The sequence below is a fragment of the Phoenix dactylifera genome, chromosome 9 (assembly GCF_009389715.1).
Source record: "Phoenix dactylifera cultivar Barhee BC4 chromosome 9, palm_55x_up_171113_PBpolish2nd_filt_p, whole genome shotgun sequence".
NCBI classification, from domain to species: Eukaryota; Viridiplantae; Streptophyta; class Magnoliopsida; order Arecales; family Arecaceae; genus Phoenix; species Phoenix dactylifera.
In genome coordinates, this window is record NC_052400.1 from 652,693 (window position 1) to 662,403 (window position 9,711).

The window sequence follows — 9,711 nt, forward strand, 5'->3', positions numbered from 1 at the left end:
TTTGATATATTATATGGCCTCTAGTGCTTAGCCCTAAAATAAGATGATTCTGTGGAAGCAACCCATGTTTTATTTTTTTTACTTTCTTTTTTTTGCATTAGTAACCTTTCATATCTGGTGAAATGCATATAATCCATCCCATTCAAACTATATATCTGTGTCGCAAGTGTAAGTTCATGTGGGATCTGAACTATAATTTAGAGCAGAACAAAACACTTTAATTTAAAGGAATTCAAAATTTGCGCAGATGGCAGAGAGGAGCAAAGATCACATATTCTGGAGGATATCTTTTTGGGAAAAAAAAATCTTAATAAGATTTTAAATAGATCAGTACTCTTTAGAAATCATTGTGTGATCATTCGTATTTCCTATTATGACAAAATCTCCATCAAAATGCTCATCTTTCCTCATAAATCAGATGTATAGCTATTACGAGAACGATTATTTCTTCATGAACCACATAATATCACTTGTCCAGAGAGTAAACGTGCATGTATGTATATATATATGTGTGCGTTATGTATGTAGTAGGGTAGAGCTTAAATTGGGATGATCTATGCACCAGATAGATCTTAGATACAAATATAGAGTCTCCAAACAATGTTTTTCAATTAGTTTTCTTAGTGACAAGCACTTTGCACAATGATAAAAGCCTTGAGCTGACAAGCATAATGACATGGATTTAAGTCCTATGGTAGCCACTTTGTTAAAAGAGAAGGCCAAAGATTATGATTTTTTCCAGCTTGTCTCTCCCAAGATCTTGGATTACCATGACCATAACTAGGTAATGACCTTTTTTTTTTAAAGGACGGGTCTTTGTGCAACTGTAAGATTGTTCCTTCGTAATTTGGGTGTTATGGGTTTGAAATATAAAAAGTCTATAGGAGTAAGACCGTATACATCTAATCCACCCCAAACTCTGCAATGGCAGGAACTTCGTGCCTTTTTTAGTTTTTTTAGGTGAGCTCTTGGGTTGTTACAGGATCTTATCTTTATCAGAGGAACAATGATTTAGTATACTTCTTTGAAATCTGCATATTTGATTTAAACTATTGTATATGATCACAATGTTTTGGCATATTTGTTTCCACTATTTTTCTTTTGACATCTTTAATGGTTGCAGTTTTACCTCGTCTTAATGTTCATGATAGTATAAGCATTCATCATGTGGCAAAATGCTTCCATCCTCAATCAAAAAAAAAAAAACCTCCATCTTAGTGAAAGACATAATGTGATGATAATTAATAGGATCATTACATAAGAATGGTATGACTGTAAATAGACATGCCAATGTTGCTCCTTTATCTAAGCATCAATAATTTTTTAGGTTTTTTGCATATACATATACATACATACATATAATATATATATATATATATTCCTACACATATATATAGCTTGTTGCATATTTATCCTCCCCAAATTACTATTTGCAAATATCTTCAAATTATCTTCAACGATGTCTCTTCCCCTCAAATTTTTGGTTGACAGTGTCAATAGCTAACCATTTTAAGTATTTAATATTTGGTCTATATAATAAAGAGTTATATTTTTTATAGTTTTGTTGGAGTATGAACGCAAAAGGGTAATAACTCAGTAAAATAGTTATTTATTAACATTGTTAGCCAAAAATATAACGAGAAGGTTATCATTATAAAAATAAAATAATTCCAAAGATAAATATGTACATAATGATTTTTGAAGAAAAGTATACAATAAGTTATTTTATCAAAAAAATATAAAATAAGCTATATTTTCAAGAGTATATATATATATATATATGTGTGTGTGTGTGTGTGTGTGTTTAAAAAAAACTCTATTTTTTATACAATTTATAAAAGAAATCTATTCAGCTGTGCAAGGTTGTAGCAATACAGTGTCATGAAATATTAAACCCTGTAGCAAGAGCACCATATGATATAATTATGATAATAGAGAAATAACATTTGCTTGTGTTCGATCATGATTACTCATTAACTATTAAACAATATTCACATGAAACCATTTTCAACATAAAAATTCCAAGGGCCAGAGTCTAGCACATAAATTGATCCCATCTTTACCAATTTTTTCATATGTTCTTATTTCAGTCGCATTACAAAGAGGAATAATATCTGTCAGGAGCTTAAAATGAACTTCAATTTATCTCCATCCGAGCCTTAGAAGCAGCACCACAAGGCAGCACAGTTGCTAAACAAGGAACATCACTGTTCCTATCTTGACCATGTATTTATTTCATGTCACACTACAAAGAGATATAGTGTAATTATCTATCAAGAGCTTAGGACAATGAAGATGGATAAATTGAAGGTTATCTTCCTCCGAGCCTTAGAAGCAGCACTCTTCGAAAAGGAAGCAGCAGCATAAGGCAGCACAGCTGCAAAGCAAAAAAAAATAAAAGCACAAATCAGCATAGCATCAATATTATAGCACAAAAGCAATCTGAATTATTATTAAGCTGAAATATAGATTATGCAATGGCAACATCATAATACAATTATATCATGCCATGGATCAATCTCAGAGTAATCTCAATAAGAGAATCACAACACAAGTATCTCACCATCCTTTCCAGAAGCCATCGTTGCTGCTGGGCCGAGCCTGCATGGGAGCTGGTTGCACCGGAGGAGGAGGTGGGAAGTAGGACTGCCCTGGAGGAGGGTATTTCCCTGGAGGAGGGTACTGCCCTGGAGGAGGGTAGGCATAACCTGCACATTAACACCAACCATGGAAACAATCAGATCATGACCAGCTGCAAAAAAATAAAAATTTACAATGATAATCTAATGGAACATGAGCAAGTAAGAACAGAATTTGCAAAGCTTGAATTTTATTCAAAATATCGATATTATTGCCTTGAGCACCTACAATAGCACACCATGATACACACATTAACATCATGACCTTCCCATGTATTTGGTGTGCAAACAAATGAGCATTCGACTCAAGATATCAGACCAATCCTAGAGTCCAGATAGATCATACAGAAATAACTGTAGATATGCTGCCCCTTTCCATATCACCACATTATTTTGAAAAAAAAACACTGAGCATTGGATCACATCCTGGACTTTCACAATTCAATTAGGATGAGATGGGGGTGGCAAAGTAGCACTCTATGGAAGTTCCATGCAGCCACATGATTTGTTGTCTGAACTACCTGGCTGACACATCCTCATCTATGTTTATTTGTCATTTTGTGGACCTTCAACAAAAATGTAGGTTTATGCCAAACAAAAAGGCAAGAAAATATTTTGAAAATTCACTGGTTTTTGGGGGTAATCTGGTAGCAGTATTTTTTTTATTTTTTTTTGAGAGGGAGAAAAAAGGGACCCAAGTAGATAATTTTGTTCCATCCTTATTCCTTTACCCACCTTCGAGAATATTATTTGAAAAGAAAAAAACAAGCTTACTTGTTCCTTATCCTGCATCAACTTTTTAATCCTACTTATCATCAAGAAAATATTATAACATCTAGAAGAACAAGCTTATATCTAACCCACATCCAAATTATACCTCATAAATACAAGATGCCATGCTTTTTCAGATAAGTTTGATGATTTAAAAACCAATCTCATAGCAAGGCATGCATCATTCCCAACTCCTAAGCATTCACCAAGAATCCACAAAAAACATTTGATGATTTAAAAAACCAATCTCATAGCAAGGCATCATTTGCTAACTCCTTAGCATTCACCAAGGATCCACAAACACTTGTTTTTTTCTCCATTTTGTCATCAAGATGGCATGCATCTATCATCACATTAATCTAACCCAAACAGACTCTAGGATTAAGTTTTCATCTCCACAATCTCTATAAGCAAAACCAACCAATAACATTCAGTAGTTCAAGAGAAGGAAGAGTACCTGGAGGAGGCTGACTCATTCTTAATGCTTAATAACGGGACCTACAGACCAAATACAACGAAGAAGATGAGAAGGAGCTGAGAAAACAAAAGGGAGGAAAAAAAAAAGGAAGGAGGTTTCTGGTGTGATGTTGAGAATGAAGTGGAGGAGAAATTAAAAGGGTGAGCGATATATAAACTTGGATTCCTTGGTGCACGGGGTTTCCCGATCCATGGTCCGCCCCTTCGACGCGTGAAAATTAATTTATTACCAAATACAAGACGCGTAGTATTCAATAACTTTCCAAATAAAAAAACGCGGAAATATTAATTTAAAAAGGTGGCAGAGACGAGTTGTTTTGGGATCGCCATGCACGCCGCCAATTATAGCCGTTTGTTCACGTAGATATCATTCAATAAATACTTACTTTAGTAGGTTGTTACGTAAATGGATGGTGCACGCTATAGGATATAATTTTTCAGATTATAGTAGTGTAATAATAATTTGACAAGGATTATTAGAATCGCATGGAGATCGAGCTCGTGCGCACCAAAAATATAAATTATTAAATGTATATTAAATATTAAATCTAAAAAATGATTTAAAATAAGATATATAATATGAAATTACTAACAAAATTTTTTATGTTAAATATCATCATTATTATCAGCAAAGTTATACATAAATATAGGAGTTTGTATCTTATCAATACTTCTGAATATTTTTATCAACAAATTTGTGACAATATTATAAGCAATAAAATGAAGTATACCTATTTTTATTTTGATCAATCAATTTTTTTAAAAAAATTATTTTTAATATAATATTTTAAATTTATTTTTCATAAAATGAAGGACTTGTCAGGGGCGGGTGGTGTTGGGTTTACGAGCACTCAAGGTTTGAAAAAAAAAGATGGTGGCCGGCAAACTTTGGTCTAAGGCATCGACGAGGACCGGAAAATGTGGGCCCACGTAGGCGGCTAGGCGCCCAGCATGACGTGGATCTTGACCGGTGCTGTAGGAGGATATCGAAAAATTTTAGAAACCACGTGAGTTTTCTCTTGGTTGGCCAAGAACTACAACCCCTCATGCTACTATAATGCCTAGGACAACTCTCTTGGGAGACAGTGCAGGTATTGGTTTTATGATTTGGAGCCATGAGTCTAGATTGATAGCTGCCGTAGGGCAGGGTATCGCCGGCTTGTTAGTGATAGGGGCAGCCTGGTAAGGCATCTTCTATGCGAGGGGGTGCTGGGGGTGGAGTGCATTCTTCTCAATGGGGATTCTGCAATGGTGATCGATTGGATTCAGGAGGAGAGGAGGAGGATAGCAACCTCCTGCTTCGCGATCTCCGACGAATGGTGGAGGGTTGCAGCGTCTTCCAGGCTGTGCACGTGTATCGAGAGACGAACGGGGCCATCGATTGGGTCGCCACCTATGCTGTCCAGCACTCAGGAGTAGTCCTTTGGACAGACTGGGGGTTGTTCCCCCAGTTTTGAGTCATTGTCCTTTTCTTGATTCTACTTATTACATCCACGTCAGAGTAGCGTGAGCAACCGTTGTACCAAAAAAAAAAAATTTAGATATTTTTTTTGCATGAATATCCTTCTAAAAATTTAAATTTACTCGAATACCTTTATAAAATTTATATTTTTTTTGTACCTTTATAAAATAATATTTTTGCACAAATGTCCCTAATATATTGGTTCTTTTAACACTATTAATAAAAACCATATTTATTAATTAAAAATAAAATAAAATTTTGAATTTACTTTTTTGTATTCCATCGCGATCAACTTATAAATGTTTCTTTTTGCACATCTACTTGTTAAGAGTATTTGTCATTTTAAGCTGAAACCGTTAATTTTTTAACGGCGTTAGATGGTGTAGCAAAAATAAGGATAAAGAACGATAGAATAGCAAAATAAGTGTTTTACGAAGGTATGCATGCAAATATTAATTTGAAAGAATATTCATGTAAAATTTGATATTTAGGAGAGTATTCATATGAAATTTTTTTTTTTTTTTTTTTTTTGATATCGAGACGAGATGATTGCACTCCATCAGCTCCATGGACGGTGAATTGGGTTTGGAAACGACCACTGTAAATTTAAAATTTTTTGATATCGAGACGAGATAATTACACTTATGAAACTTTGAGTGGGTGAAGGAAGTGATAGATCCTATCCCACTAACAATTGTCCAAGAGGAGAGGGAAGGTATGGTCTGATCTCCCTTGGACTTCTAAGAATTGTTAGCTGGCTCAATATGAATGAATCAAGCTTGAATCCGATTAATAGGTTCGATGTTAATTTCAGCTAAGCTTGAAAATAACCTGGCTCGATCAAACTTTACTTAATCAGGCTCAAAATTTATAATGTATATTATGAGATTTATATTAGTTCATATACTCCAGCTTCGGATGTAATCCAACAAAGGATCTTTGGTTGGTTAGCGTACGTGCAATCAATGTATTTGTTTAATGCAGGCTTTAAGTAAGCCTATATGGAGCTTGATTGAAGCTTGAATTGGTCTTGAATCAAGGTTGAACCGAGTTTAATTAAAAAGGTTGATAAGTTTATAGTTGATTTCAACTTCATTAATTTTATTGAGCCACATGAAATGAGATTGAGTTTGATCCAATTCAAAATTATGCTCGTTCAAATAACGAAAAAAATCCAAGCTTGATCTCAAGTTTCCCCAACCCCCTTGTGCAAAAAAGGTAGATTCATATAAGGTTGATTAGATCAAATCAAACTTGGCTTAGTTATAGCAATGCCAACTTCTCACTTTCCCACATTAGAATCAACAAATGTGATGCATATGTGAGAATATGGTAAGGTGGGCATTGACAGCATAGTTTCATGTGTGAGTCATGGGCACAAGAAAACTAAGGAAAAGTTACACATGGAAATAATGTTTGAAAGATGTTTTGAGAAATTTAAAAAATAAATTCAGACATTGGAGCCTTAGTGTACACACTTACAAGAGTTTGCTTTTCTTAGTATGATAGATTTCTAGATCACATTCTTACCATATACTTTGCTTAGAGCACGGCTATTACAAAGAACAAATCCTCTTTTTTTTTTGTGTGTGTGCGCGCACGCTGAAAAGGGTATTTCATACATCACGGGTACGAATACACCAAATAGAATCAGCAAACAAAAGGTCTCGTAATGCAATAGGTATCTCACCCTCTCCAATCCACAGGATGCCTCCTAAGTGGCTCGCTATATATGCCGCCATCCAGTCCGCCGCCCCGTTAGCCTCACGATATACATACAGAGCCTGAAGAACAAACCCTTTAAAGTTGCTTTTGACTTTAGTATTTGCTATTTTAGTATTTGGTACATAAGAATAGCTTCTAAGTTTTAAAAAGCCCTATCCATCTAAAATAGCTACTATTGGCGAAGCTTTTGCATGAAAAGTGGTGTATATAAGTAACACTGTAGAGGAAGAGGCTTCTCTGCCACTAGCTTCAAATAAAGAGTGGATCATGTGAGGCTTGAGTTTGGTAACACAAGTTTTTTTTTTTGGCTACAATGGATGACTCTCACACTTCTAGTGTGAATACATCAAAAAAAAGTCAAAAGATAACAAATTTTGGAATGCTCTAGTCAGCTTCCTCTCACCTGCCCAGAGGGCTCCCCTAGTCACATATGAGGCCACTTAATTCGCAGCTTCGTTAACCTATCTATAAACATGCTTGGCCTGAAAGGCATCTCATCTACCATGGCCTGAATATCGCTGAGCAATAACACAAGTTTAAATGAAAGTAGAAAACATGGTAGATATATCCTTGCTTCGCCCCTTCTTCATTCTAATAGTCGAGGTATAATTCTACAATTGAAATAAGAGTCATCATTCATTCAAATTTGTCTCTAAACTAAATGTAAGGATATTTTTTTTCTTTTTTATTTTGGATATCATATTCGGAATTTTGTCAATATTACATATAACACATCATTTTATCTCGATTAACATTCCGATCAAGATAAGCCTAATTGGTTTTGCAGAATACCCTTCCATTGGCCCATCTTCTTGGATCTTAGTTAACCAAAGATGCTAAAAGTAAGATTTTAAATCTCCATGGGATTTAAGACATCCTAATTTCTCAATAAAATGGAACACCCTGCTATCTCACCATGTTCCGATGCTCCTCGCGATCAAATGTCCTGCTAAGTACCCTCCTTTTCTCTCTCCTTTTTCTTTGTTTGTTCTTTTTCTTTTTTCCTTCTTTCTTTTCTTCTTTCTTTCCTTTCTTTCTTTTCTTCTTCCTTCTATCCTTTTTTCTCTCTTCTTTTTCTTCTTCTTTATTTTTCTTTTTCCTCTCCCTTCCTTTCCTTTTACTTTATTTTATTTTTCTTCTTCTTTCTTTTCTTTTTTCGTTCTTTCCTTCCTTTCTTTTTTTTTTTCCTTTTCTTGTTCTTTCCTTCTTTTTTTTCTTTTCTTTCTTTTCTTTCCTTTCTTTTTTTCTTCTTTTATTAGTTGATATGGGATAATGACAATCTTTCTCAACCAATCTCATAAAGCTCTCATCATGAATTTCCTCCTACTTGAGAGAGAGGACACACCCATTTTCCTAGATCATACATGATCCTACCAGGTCTAGTTGGACCTCCAATGAGGGGCCTAGATGACTAATAAGGTTATGACACATATTGAACTTGGTTCTGATACCACTTGTCATAGGTTCACGACATAAAAAGCTTACCTTTGAGCCAAAAGGCTAGACGAAAAATGTTATTAGGATTTCTTAGCCTTGTAGAAGTATTCAAGATCTAACTAGTGCATAGCCAATATATGACCAAATACATGCCCACGTAAATCCTTACATACTCCACCGTTTAAGCTTGGTTTCTTTGCTAAGGATCCAAATCCAATCAAATTCAATAAATACCATGATTGGCTCGTGGTTAGTCCTAAATAGACTCTTGTTGCAATATTCATAGCCTTTATGAGCCATGGGCCAGATTTTCTTTAATACCATTTTTAACAACCTAAGATCCTACTCATAAAAAGTAACTAAAAGATATTATTTAGGTTTCTTAATCCTTATACCTATCAAGTCAATCCTCTACTTATGGCACCACAAATCCCCCTTAAACCCAAGATCCATCCAGATTAAGCCACTCAATTCCCTCCCTCAGCCTTTGGATTTAAGGCAACCTCTCCTCTCATTTAATCCTAATCATAGGATCTTTTACCTTTCTCTATAAATACCCCCTCTCCTCTTCGAAAATTAAATAAGAAATCCAAACAAGGAAACCTCTCTCTCTCTCGAGCCCCAAGCACTCTCTCATCTAAGGCTGCAAATGGGTCGGGTCGACCCGTGACCCGACCCGACCCGACCCGCGTAGACCCGACCCGACCCGAGTTTTAGGACCCGCGGGTCCGGGTCGGGTCCTAAAATTGGACCCGAATCATTTTCTGGGTCGGGTCTGGGTTTACCAAACGGACCCGACCCGACCCGAATGGACCCGAAAAGAGAGAGAGAGAGGAAAAGCAAAAGAAAGTCTTTTCTTTTTCTTTTTCTTTTTTTTTTTAGCGTGGGTTGTGGTACTGTTGGTCAGTGTGGGAGGATAGCAAGTTAGCAACAAGCATAGGTTCACAGAATCCAAAGGAACGTCGGCCCATCAGGATTCTCTCTCGATCTATTACACTGTTGAGACCTCTGGTGTCTCGGTAGCTGCCTTTTTTTTTTTTCCTTCTGTTTTTTGGTTTTTGTTTCTTTTAACTTTTGAAGGGAGAAAGTGAGGGAACACTGCAACTGAATATGGGTCATGTGCTAGTTTTCTGTAATGGAATTGGATTTTGGAAGAAGGTCTGGGTTTTTTTTTGTCCTCGTGAGAGGGGAGCTGGGAGA

At 35.7% G+C, this 9,711-nt stretch overlaps 1 long non-coding RNA gene across 1 annotated transcript; it reads right to left on the reverse strand.

Annotated features, from left to right (window-relative positions):
- Positions 1-2,036: 2,036 nt before the first annotated feature.
- Positions 2,037-4,069, reverse strand: LOC103715649. The gene is made up of 3 exons (XR_605413.4): positions 3,868-4,069; positions 2,564-2,708; positions 2,037-2,377 (listed from the first exon to the last, which is right to left on the reverse strand). It is a non-coding gene; the product is annotated as an uncharacterized LOC103715649 (long non-coding RNA).
- Positions 4,070-9,711: the final 5,642 nt, after the last annotated feature.